Here is a 13,156-nt window from a genome sequence, read left to right as displayed (position 1 = left end):
GGATATGACTAGATGAAACCAGAAATATCCAGTTGTGTTTTGGCTAACAATATCCCACATATTGCGACAGCCTATGTGTTAGTGTTTTCTGGATATTATCGACGGACTTTATTTTATTGAAAGTTTATTATCAAGGAACATTTAATTTTCTGCTGGGAAACACTATTTGGTTCCACATGGAGACACCAGCTCTACACATTCGTATTTTGTAGGGACAAAGCAAGAGGAACTGCGGGAAACAACATGATATTTCTGTTTGTATAGGTGACATTTTATGCATTTGCCTAACAGAAATACTTTGCTTTTCTTCAAAAACATTTTTACTGTGATGGTCCCGGTCCATTGCATAAAAATTCCACATCACTTTGTCAGGATATGACTGGATGAAACCAGAAATATCCGGTTTTGTTTTGGCTAACTTAATCCCACATGTTGCGACAGCCTATGTGTTTGTGATTTCTGGATATTATCTACGGACTTTATTGTTTTAAAAGTTTTTTATCAGGGAACATTTAATTTTGTGCTTGGAAAGACTAATTGGTTCCACATGGTGACACCAGCTCTACACATTCGTAGTTTTTAGGGACAAAGCAAGAGGAATGCGATAAACAAACATGATATTTCTGTGGTATAGTTGACATTTTATGAACTTGCCTAACTGAAACACTTTGCTTTTCTCCAATACCATTTTTACTGTGATTGTCTGTGTCCATTGCATATGAATTCCACACCACTTTGTCCGGATAAACTGGATGAAACCAGAAGTATCCAGTTGTGTTTTGCCTACCTCACTCCAACATGTTGCGACAGACTCTGTGTTTGTGTTTTCTGGATATTATCAATGGACTTTATTGATTTAAAAGTTTTTTATCAGTGAACATTTAATTTTGTGCTTGGAAAGACTAATTGGTTCCACATGGAGACATCAGCTCTGCACATTCGTATTTTCTAGGGAGAAAGCCAGATGAACGCGGGAAACAACATGATATTTCTGTTTGTATAGGTGACATTTTATGCACTTGCCTTACGAAAAGACTTTGCTTTTCTCCAAAACCATTTTTAATGTGATTGTCTGTGTGTATTGTATACAATTTCCACACCACTTTCTCCAGATATGACTCGATGAAACCAGAAATATCCGGTTGTGTTTTTGCTAACTCAATCCCACATGTTGCGACAGCCTCTGTGTTTGTGTTTTCAGGATATTATCGACGGACTTTATTATTTTGAGTGTTTTTTGTCAGGGAATATTTAATTTTGTGCTTGGAAACACTAATTGATTCCACATGGAGACACCGACTCTACACATTCGTATTTTCTATGGAGAAAGCCAGATGAACTGCGGCAAACAAACATGATATTTCTGTTGGTATAGGTGACATTTTACGCACTTGCCTAATGGAAACACTTTGCTTTTCTCCAATATGATATTTACTGTGATTGTCTGTGTCCATTGCATATGAGTTCCACACCACTGTGTCAGGGTATGACTGGATGAAACCAGAAATATCCGGTTGTGTTTTGACTAACTCAATCCCACATGTTGCGACAGCCTCTGTGTTTGTGTTTTCCGGATATTATCGATGGACTTTATTGTTTTCAATGTTTTTTATCAGGGAACATTTAATTTTGTGCTGGGAAACACTAATTGGTTCCACATGGAGACACCAGCTCTACATATTCATATTTTCTAGGGAGAAAGCTAGAGGAACTGCGGCAAACAAACATGATATTTCTGTTTGTATACATGACATTTTATGCAATGCCTAAAGAAGACACTTTGCTTTTCTTCAAAAACATTTTTACTGTTATGTTCCTGGTCCATTGTATACGAATTCCACACCAGTTTCTCCAGATACGACTGGATGAAACCAGAAATATCCGGTTGTGGTTTCACTAACAAAATCCCACATGTTGCGACAGCCTCTGTGTTTGTGATTTTTGGATATTATCGATGGACTTTATTTTTTTAAAGTTTTTTATGAGGGAACATTTAATTTTATGCTTAGAAACATCTGTTGGTTCCATATGGAGACTCCAGCTCTACACATTCGTATTTTCTAGGGAGAAAGCTAGAGGAACTGCGGCAAACAAACATGATAATTCTGTTTGCATAGATGACATTTTTTGCACTTGCCCAATGGAAAGAATTTGCTTTTCTCCGAAACCATTTGTACTGTGATTTTCTCGGTCCATTGCATACGATTTCCACACCACTTTTTCCTGATATGACTCGATGAAACCAGAAATATCCGGTTATGTTTTGGCTAATGCAATCCCAGATATTGCAACAGCCTCTGTGTTTCTGTTTTCTCTATATCATCGATGGACTTAATTGTTTTCAATGTTTTTTATCAGGGAACATTTAATATTGTGCTGGGAAACACTAATTGGTTCCACATGGAGACACCAACTCTACACATTCGTATTTTCTAGGGAGAAAGCTGGAGAAACTGTTGGAAACCATCATGATATTTCTGTTTGTGTAGATGTCATTTTATGCCCTTGCCTAACGAAAAGACATTGTTTTTCTCTGAAACCATTTTTACTGTGATTGTCTGTGACTATTTTATATGAATTCCACACCACTTTGTCAGGATATGACTGCATGAAACCAGAAATATCCGGTTGTGTTTTTGCTAACTCAGTAACACATATTGCGACAGCCTCTGTCTTTGTGTTTTCTGGATATTATCGATGAACTTTATTGTTTTAAATATTTTTTATCAGGGAACATTTAATTTTGTGCTTGGAAGCACTCATTGGTTCCACATGGGGACACCAGCTCTACATATTTGCATTTTCTAGGGAGAAAGTTGTAGGAACTGCGGCAAACAAACATGATATTTTTGTTTGTATAGGTGACATTTTATGCACTTGCCTAACGAGAAGACTTTGCTTTTCTGCAAAAGCATTTTTACTGTGATGTTCACGGTCCATGGCATAAGAATTCCACAGCACTTTGTCAGGATATGACTGGATGAAACCAGAAATATCCGGGTTTTCTTTGGCTAACTCTATCCCAAATATTGCGACAGCCTCTGTGTTTGTGTTTTCTGGATATTATCGATGGACTTTTTTGTTATGAATGTTTTTTATCAGGGAACATTGAATTTTGTGCTTGGAAACACTAATTGGTTCCACATGGAGACACCAGCTCTACACATTCGTATTTACTAGGGATAAAGCTAGAGGAATTGCAGCAAGCAAACATGATATTTCTGTTTGTATAGATGAGATTTTATGGACTTTTCTAATGAAAAGTCTTTGCTATTCACCAAAACCATTTTTACTATGATTGTCTATGTCCATTGTATATTAATTCCACACCACTTTCTCTGGATATGACTGCTTGAAACTAGAAATATCCTTTGTGATTTGGCTAACTCAATGCCAGATAATGCGACGGCCTCTACATTTGTGTTTTCTGGATATTGTCGCTGGATTTATTATTTTGAATGTTTTTTATCAGGGAACACTTAATTTTGTACATGGAAACACAAATTGGTTCCACATGGAGACACACCAGCTCTACACATTCGAATTTTATAGGGAGAATCCTAAAGGAACTGGGGCAAACAAACATGATATTTCGGTTTGTATAAATGATACTTTTTTAACTTGCTGATGAAATAAATTTACTTTTTCCAAAACCATTTCTACTGTGATGGTCTATATTCATTGTATACGAATTCCACAACACTTTCTCCAGATATGACTGGATGAAACCGGAAATATCCAGTTTTGTTTTGGGTAACTCAATCCCACATATTGCCACAGGCTCTGTGCTTGTGTTTTCTGGATATTATCGACCGAATTTATTATTTTCAATGTTTTTCATAAGGGAACATTTAATTTTGTGCTGCGAAACACTAGTTGGTTCCGCATGGAGACACCAGCTCTACACATTCATATTTTGTTGGGAGAAAGCAAGAGGAACTATGGCAAACAAACATGATATTTCTGTTTGCATAGATGTCATTTTCTGCACTTGCCTAAAGAAAATACTTTGCTTTTCTCCAAAACCATTTTTCTCTGATTTTTCTAGGTCCATTGCATACGAATTCCACACCACTTTGTCCGGGTATGACTGGATGAAACCAGAAATATCCGGTTGTGTTTTGGCTAACTCAATAAGAAATACTGTGAAAGCCTCTGTGTTTGTGTTTTCTGGATATTAACGATAGACTTTATTGTTTTGAATGTTTTTATCAGGGAACATTTCATTTTGTACCGTTGAAACACTAATTGGTTCATCAAGGGGACACCAGCTGTACACATTCGTATTTTCTAGGGAGAAAGCTAGAGGAACTGCGGCAAACAAACATGATATTTCTGTTTGTATCGATGACATTTTATCCCCTGCCTAACAAAAAGACTTTGCTTTTCCCAAAACCATTTTTACTGTGATTTTTTCCGTCCATTGCATGTGAATTCCACACCAGTTTACCGGATATGACTGGATGAAACCGGAAATATCCAGTTATGTTTTGGCTAACTGAATCCCAGATATTGCTACAGCATCTATGTTTCTGTATTCCTGATATTATCCACAGACTTTATTGTTTTGAATGTTTTTTTATCAGGGAACATTTAATTTTGTGCTTAGTATCACTAAGTGGTTCCAAATGGAGACACGAGCTCTACACATTCACTTTCTAGGGAGAAAGCTAGAGGAACTGCGGCAAACAAACATGATATTTCTGTTTGTATAGATGAGATTTTATGGACTTTTCTAATGAAAAGTCTTTGCTATTCACCAAAACCATTTTTACTATGATTGTCTATGTCCATTGTATATTAATTCCACACCTCTTTCTCTTGATATGACTGCTTGAAACTAGAAATATCCTTTGTGATTTGGCTAACTCAATGCCAGATAATGCGACGGCCTCTACATTTGTGTTTTCTGGATATTGTCGCTGGATTTATTATTTTGAATGTTTTTTATCAGGGAACACTTAATTTTGTACATGGAAACACAAATTGGTTCCACATGGAGACACACCAGCTCTACACATTCGAATTTTATAGGGAGAATCCTAAAGGAACTGGGGCAAACAAACATGATATTTCGGTTTGTATAAATGATACTTTTTTAACTTGCTGATGAAATAAATTTACTTTTTCCAAAACCATTTCTACTGTGATGGTCTATATTCATTGTATACGAATTCCACAACACTTTCTCCAGATATGACTGGATGAAACCGGAAATATCCAGTTTTGTTTTGGGTAACTCAATCCCACATATTGCCACAGGCTCTGTGCTTGTGTTTTCTGGATATTATCGACCGAATTTATTATTTTCAATGTTTTTCATAAGGGAACATTTAATTTTGTGCTGCGAAACACTAGTTGGTTCCGCATGGAGACACCAGCTCTACACATTCATATTTTGTTGGGAGAAAGCAAGAGGAACTATGGCAAACAAACATGATATTTCTGTTTGCATAGATGTCATTTTCTGCACTTGCCTAAAGAAAATACTTTGCTTTTCTCCAAAACCATTTTTCTCTGATTTTTCTAGGTCCATTGCATACGAATTCCACACCACTTTGTCCGGGTATGACTGGATGAAACCAGAAATATCCGGTTGTGTTTTGGCTAACTCAATAAGAAATACTGTGAAAGCCTCTGTGTTTGTGTTTTCTGGATATTAACGATAGACTTTATTGTTTTGAATGTTTTTATCAGGGAACATTTCATTTTGTACCGTTGAAACACTAATTGGTTCATCAAGGGGACACCAGCTGTACACATTCGTATTTTCTAGGGAGAAAGCTAGAGGAACTGCGGCAAACAAACATGATATTTCTGTTTGTATCGATGACATTTTATCCCCTGCCTAACAAAAAGACTTTGCTTTTCCCAAAACCATTTTTACTGTGATTTTTTCCGTCCATTGCATGTGAATTCCACACCAGTTTACCGGATATGACTGGATGAAACCGGAAATATCCAGTTATGTTTTGGCTAACTGAATCCCAGATATTGCTACAGCATCTATGTTTCTGTATTCCTGATATTATCCACAGACTTTATTGTTTTGAATGTTTTTTTATCAGGGAACATTTAATTTTGTGCTTAGTATCACTAAGTGGTTCCAAATGGAGACACGAGCTCTACACATTCACTTTCTAGGGAGAAAGCTAGAGGAACTGCGGCAAACAAACATGATATTTCTGTTTGTATCGATGACATTATATGCACTTGCCTAACGAAAAGACTATGCTTTACTCCGAAACCATTTTCACTCTGATTTTCTAAGCCCATTGCATACAAATTCCATACCAGTTTACCGGATATGACAGGATGAAACCAGAAATGTCCGGTTGTGTTTTCGCTAACTCAATGCGCAATAAGTGAAAGTTTCTTTTTTTGGGTTTTCTGGATATTATCAATGGACTTTATGGTTTTGAATGTTTTTAACAGGGAACATTTAATTTGGTACCATAAAAACACTGATTAGTTCATCATGGGGACACCAGCTCTACACATTCGTATTTCCTAGGGAGAAAGCTAGAGGAACTGCTGCAAACATACATGATATTTCTGTTTGTATAGATGACATTTTATGCACTTGCCTAATGAAAATACTTAGCTTTTCTCCAAACCATTTTTACTGTGATTTTCTCGGTCAGTTGCATATGAATTCCACACCAGTTTGTCCAGATACGACTGGATGACACCGGAAATATTGGGTTTTGGTTTGGCAAACCCAATCCCAGATATTGCTACAGCCTCTGTATATGTGTATTCCTGATATTATCCACGGACTTTATTGCTTTGAATTTTTTTATAAGGGAACATTTAATTTAGTTTTTGGAAACACTAATTGGTTCCACATGGCGACACCAGCTCTACACATTCGTATTTTCTATGGAGTAAGCTAGAGGAACTGCGGCAAACAAACATGAAATTTCTGTTAGTATGGATGATCTTTTATGCACTTGCCTAACGAAAAGCCTTTGGTTTTATCCAAAACCATTTGTACTGTGATTTTCTCAGTACATTGCATATGAATTCCACACCACTTTGTCCGGATATGACTGGATGAAAAAAGAAATATACGGTTCTGTTTTGGCTAACTCAATCCGAAATATTGTGAAAGTTTCCGTGTTTGTGTTTTCTGGATATTATGGATGAACTTTATTGTTTTGAAAGTTTTTATCAGGGAATATTTAATTTTGCACCTTAGGAACACTAATTGGTTCATCATGGGGACACGAGCTCTACACATTCGTATTTTCTAGGGAGAAAGCTAGAGGAACTGCGGCAAACAAACAGGATATTTCTGTTTGTATAGATGACATTTTATGCAGTTGCCTAACGAAAACACTTAGCTTTTCTCCAAAACCATTTTTGTTGTGATTTTCTCGATCCATTGCATATGAATTCCACACCAGTTTGTCCAGATATGACTGAATTTAACCGGAATTATCTGCTTTTTTGTGGCTAACTCAATCACAGAATTTGCTACAGCCTCTTTGTTAGTGTATTCCTGATATTATACATGGACTTTATTGTTTTGAATGTTTTTTATCGGGGAACTTTTAATTTTGTGCTTGGAATCACTAATTGGTTCCACATGCAGACACCAGCTCTACAAATTCGTATTTTCTAGGGAGAAAGCTAGAGGAACTGCATCAAACAAACAGGATATTTCTGTTTGTATAGATGACATTTTATGCACTTGCCTAACGAAAAGACTTTCCTTTTTTCCAAAACCATTTTTACTGTGGTTTTCTTGGTCCATTGCATACGAATTCCACACCAGTTTGTCCAGATATGACTGGATGAAAACAGAAATATCCGCATGTGTTTTGGCTAACTCAATCCGAAAAATTGTGAAAGCCTCTGTGTTTGTGTTTTCTGGATATTATCGATGGACTTTATTGTTTTGAATGTTTTTATCAGATAACATTTCATTTTGTAAAGTTGAAACACTAATTGGTTCATCATGGGAACACCAGCTCTACACATTCGTATTTTCTAGGGTGAAAGCTAGAGGAACTTCAGCAAACAAACATGATATTTCTGTTTGTATAGATGACATTTTATGCACTACCCTAACGAAATGACTCTGCTTTTCTCCAAACCATTTATACTGTGATATTCTCGGTCCATTGCATACGAATTCTACACCATTTTGTCCGCATATGACTGGATGAAACCGGAAATATCCGGTTTTGTTCTGGGTAACTCAATCCCAGAATTGCTACTGCCTCTGTGTTTGTGTTTTCTGGATATTATCAATGGATTTTATTGTTTCTAATGTTTTTTTAACAAGGAACATTGTATTTTGAGCTTGGATACAGTAATAGGTTCCACATGGAGACACCAGCTCTACACATTCGTATTTTCTAGGGAGAAAGCTAGAGGAACTGCGGCAAACAAACATGATATCTCTGTTTGTATCGATGACATTTTATGCATTTGCCTAACGTAAAGACTTTGCTTTTCTCCAATACCATTTTTACTGTGATTTTCTCAGTGCATTGCATACGAATTCCACACCACTTTGTCCAGTTATGACTGGATGAAAAAAGAAATATCGGTTGTGTTTTGGCTAACTCAATCAGAAATATTGCTACAGCCTCTGTGTTTCTGTTTTCTGGATATTATCGATGGACTTTATTGTTTTGAATGTTTTTATCAGGGCATATTTAATTTTTACCATTGAAACACTAATTGGTTCATCATGGGGACACCAGCTCTACACATTCGTATTTTCTAGGGAGAAAGCTAGAGGAACTGCGGCAAACAAACATGATATTTCTGTTTGAATAGATGACATTTTATGCACTTGCCTAACGAAAAGACTTTGCTTTTCTCCAAAACCATTTTTCTGAGATTTTCTCGAGATAGTGCATACGAATTCCATAACAGTTTCCCCGGATATGACTGCATGAAACTGGAATCATCGGATATTATTTTTGCTATCTCAGTTCCAGATATTGCTACAACCTCTGTGTTTGTGTATTCCTGATATTATCCTCGGACTTTATTGTTTTGAATGTTTATTATCAGGGAACATTTAATTTCGTTTTTGAAATCACTAATGGTTTCCTCATTGAGACACCAGCTCTACACATTAGTATTTTCTAGGGAGAAATCTAGAGGAACTCCGCAAACAAACATGATATTTCTGTTTGTATAGATGACATTTTATGCACTTGCCTAATGAAAAGACTTTCCTTTTCTCCAAAACCATTTGTACTGTGATTTCTTGGTCCATTTCATACGAATTCCACACCACTTTGTCCTGATAAGACTGGATGAAACCAGAAATATCCGGTTGTGTTTTGCCTAACTCAGTCTGGAATATTGTGAAAACCTCTGTGTTTGTGTTTTCAGGATATTATCGATGGACCTAATTGTTTTGAGTGTTTTTATCAGGGAACATTTAATTTTGTACCATAGAAACATAGTTACTCCACATGGAGACACCAGCTCTACATATTCGTATTTTCTGGTAAGAAAACTATAGGAACTGTGGCAAACAAACATGATATTTCTGTCTATATAGATTATATTATATGCACTTGCCTAACGAAAAGACTTTGCTTTTCTACAAAACCATTTGTACTGTGATTATCTTGGGCCATTGCATACGAATTCCACACCACTTTGTCCAGATATTCCTGGATGAAACCAGAAATATGCGGTTGTGTTTTGGCTAACTCAATCCCAGATATTGCTACAGCCTCTGTGTTAATGTTTCCGGATATTATCGACAGTCTTTATTATTTTGAATATTTCTTATGAGAGAAAATTTAATTTTGGGCTGGTAAACACTAGTTGAATCCACATGGAGACACCAGCTCTACACATTCATATTTTCTAGGGAGAAATCTAGAGGAACTGCTGAAAACAAACATGATATTTCTGTTTGTATAGATGACATTTAAAGCACTTGCCTAACGAAAAGACTTTGCTTTTTCAAAAACCATTTGTACTGTGATTATCTTGGGCCATTGCATACGAATTCTATCCCACTTTGTCTGCATATGACTGGATGAAACTAGAAATATCCGGTTGTGTTTTGGCTAACTGAATCCCACATATTGCTACATGCTCTGTGTTTGTGTTTCCTGGATGTTATCCAGGGATTTATTGTTTTGAATGTTTTTTATCAGGGAACATTTAATTTTGTGCTGGGAAACACTAATTGGTTCCACATGGAGACACCAGCTCTACACTTTCGTATTTTCTAGGGAGAAAGCTAGATGAACTGCGGCAAAGAAACATGATATTTCTGTTTGTATCGATGACATTTTATGCACTTGCCTAAAGAAAAGACTTTGATTTCCTCCATATCCATTTTTATTGTAATTTTCTCGGTCCATTGCATACGAATTCCACACCACTTTTTCCAGATATGACTTGATGAAACCAGAAATATCCGGTTGTGTTTTGGATAACTCAATCCCAGATATTACCACAGGCTCTGTGTTTGTGTTTTCTGGATATTATCGACAGACCTAATTGTTTTGAATGTTTTTTATCAGGGAACATTTAATTTTTGCTGGGAAACACTAATAGGTTACACATGGAGACACCACCTCTACATATTCGTATTTTCTAGAAAGAAAGCTAGAGGAACTGCGGGAAACCAACATGATATTTTTGTCTGTATAGATGATATTTTATGCACTTGCCTAATGAAATGACTTTGCTTTACTCCAAAACCATTTTTACTGTGATTTTCTTGGTCCATTGTAAACGAATTCCACACCTGTTTGTCCAGATATGCCTGGATTAAACCAGAAATATCCGGTTGTGTTTTGGCTAACTCAATCCCAGATATTGCTACAGGTTCTGTGTTAATGTTTTGGATATTATTGGCAGACTATATTATTTTGAATATTACTTATCTCAGAACATTTAATTTTGGGCTGGTAAACACTAGTTGACTCCACATGGAGACACCAGCTCTACACATTCGTATTTTCTAGGGAGAAAGCTAGAGGAACTGCGGCAAACAAACATCATATTTCTGTTTGTATAGATGACATTTTATGCACTGGACGAAGGAAAAGGCTTGTTTTTCTCCAAAACCATTTTTACTGTGATTTTCTCAGTCCATTGCATATGAATTCCACACCAGTTTTTCCGGAAGTGACTGAATGAAACCAGATATATGCTTTTGTGTTTTGGCTAACTCAATCCGAAATATTGTGAAAGCCTCTGTGTTTGGGATTTCCGCATATTATCAACGGACTTTATTATTTTTAATGTTTTTTATGAGGGAATATTTAATTTTGTGCTGGTAAACACTAGTTGACTACACGTGGAGACACGAGCTCTACACATTCCTTTTTTCTAGGGAGAAAGCTAGATGAACTGTGGCAAACAAACATGATATTTCTGTTTGAATAGATGACATTTTATGCACTTGCCTAACGAAAAGACTTTGCTTTTCTCCAAAACCATTTTTCTGAGATTTTCTCGAGATAGTGCATACGAATTCCATAACAGTTTCCCCGGATATGACTGCATGAAACTGGAATCATCGGATATTATTTTTGCTATCTCAGTTCCAGATATTGCTACAACCTCTGTGTTTGTGTATTCCTGATATTATCCTCGGACTTTATTGTTTTGAATGTTTATTATCAGGGAACATTTAATTTCGTTTTTGAAATCACTAATGGTTTCCTCATTGAGACACCAGCTCTACACATTAGTATTTTCTAGGGAGAAATCTAGAGGAACTCCGCAAACAAACATGATATTTCTGTTTGTATAGATGACATTTTATGCACTTGCCTAATGAAAAGACTTTCCTTTTCTCCAAAACCATTTGTACTGTGATTTCTTGGTCCATTTCATACGAATTCCACACCACTTTGTCCTGATAAGACTGGATGAAACCAGAAATATCCGGTTGTGTTTTGCCTAACTCAGTCTGGAATATTGTGAAAACCTCTGTGTTTGTGTTTTCAGGATATTATCGATGGACCTAATTGTTTTGAGTGTTTTTATCAGGGAACATTTAATTTTGTACCATAGAAACATAGTTACTCCACATGGAGACACCAGCTCTACATATTCGTATTTTCTGGTAAGAAAACTATAGGAACTGTGGCAAACAAACATGATATTTCTGTCTATATAGATTATATTATATGCACTTGCCTAACGAAAAGACTTTGCTTTTCTACAAAACCATTTGTACTGTGATTATCTTGGGCCATTGCATACGAATTCCACACCACTTTGTCCAGATATTCCTGGATGAAACCAGAAATATGCGGTTGTGTTTTGGCTAACTCAATCCCAGATATTGCTACAGCCTCTGTGTTAATGTTTCCGGATATTATCGACAGTCTTTATTATTTTGAATATTTCTTATGAGAGAAAATTTAATTTTGGGCTGGTAAACACTAGTTGAATCCACATGGAGACACCAGCTCTACACATTCATATTTTCTAGGGAGAAATCTAGAGGAACTGCTGAAAACAAACATGATATTTCTGTTTGTATAGATGACATTTAAAGCACTTGCCTAACGAAAAGACTTTGCTTTTTCAAAAACCATTTGTACTGTGATTATCTTGGGCCATTGCATACGAATTCTATCCCACTTTGTCTGCATATGACTGGATGAAACTAGAAATATCCGGTTGTGTTTTGGCTAACTGAATCCCACATATTGCTACATGCTCTGTGTTTGTGTTTCCTGGATGTTATCCAGGGATTTATTGTTTTGAATGTTTTTTATCAGGGAACATTTAATTTTGTGCTGGGAAACACTAATTGGTTCCACATGGAGACACCAGCTCTACACTTTCGTATTTTCTAGGGAGAAAGCTAGATGAACTGCGGCAAAGAAACATGATATTTCTGTTTGTATCGATGACATTTTATGCACTTGCCTAAAGAAAAGACTTTGATTTCCTCCATATCCATTTTTATTGTAATTTTCTCGGTCCATTGCATACGAATTCCACACCACTTTTTCCAGATATGACTTGATGAAACCAGAAATATCCGGTTGTGTTTTGGATAACTCAATCCCAGATATTACCACAGGCTCTGTGTTTGTGTTTTCTGGATATTATCGACAGACCTAATTGTTTTGAATGTTTTTTATCAGGGAACATTTAATTTTTGCTGGGAAACACTAATAGGTTACACATGGAGACA

The sequence above is a fragment of the Lepus europaeus genome, unplaced genomic scaffold, assembly GCF_033115175.1.
Source record: "Lepus europaeus isolate LE1 unplaced genomic scaffold, mLepTim1.pri SCAFFOLD_281, whole genome shotgun sequence".
In the NCBI taxonomy this organism is placed as follows: Eukaryota; Metazoa; Chordata; class Mammalia; order Lagomorpha; family Leporidae; genus Lepus; species Lepus europaeus.
Note: the sequence above shows the minus strand (reverse complement) of the source record.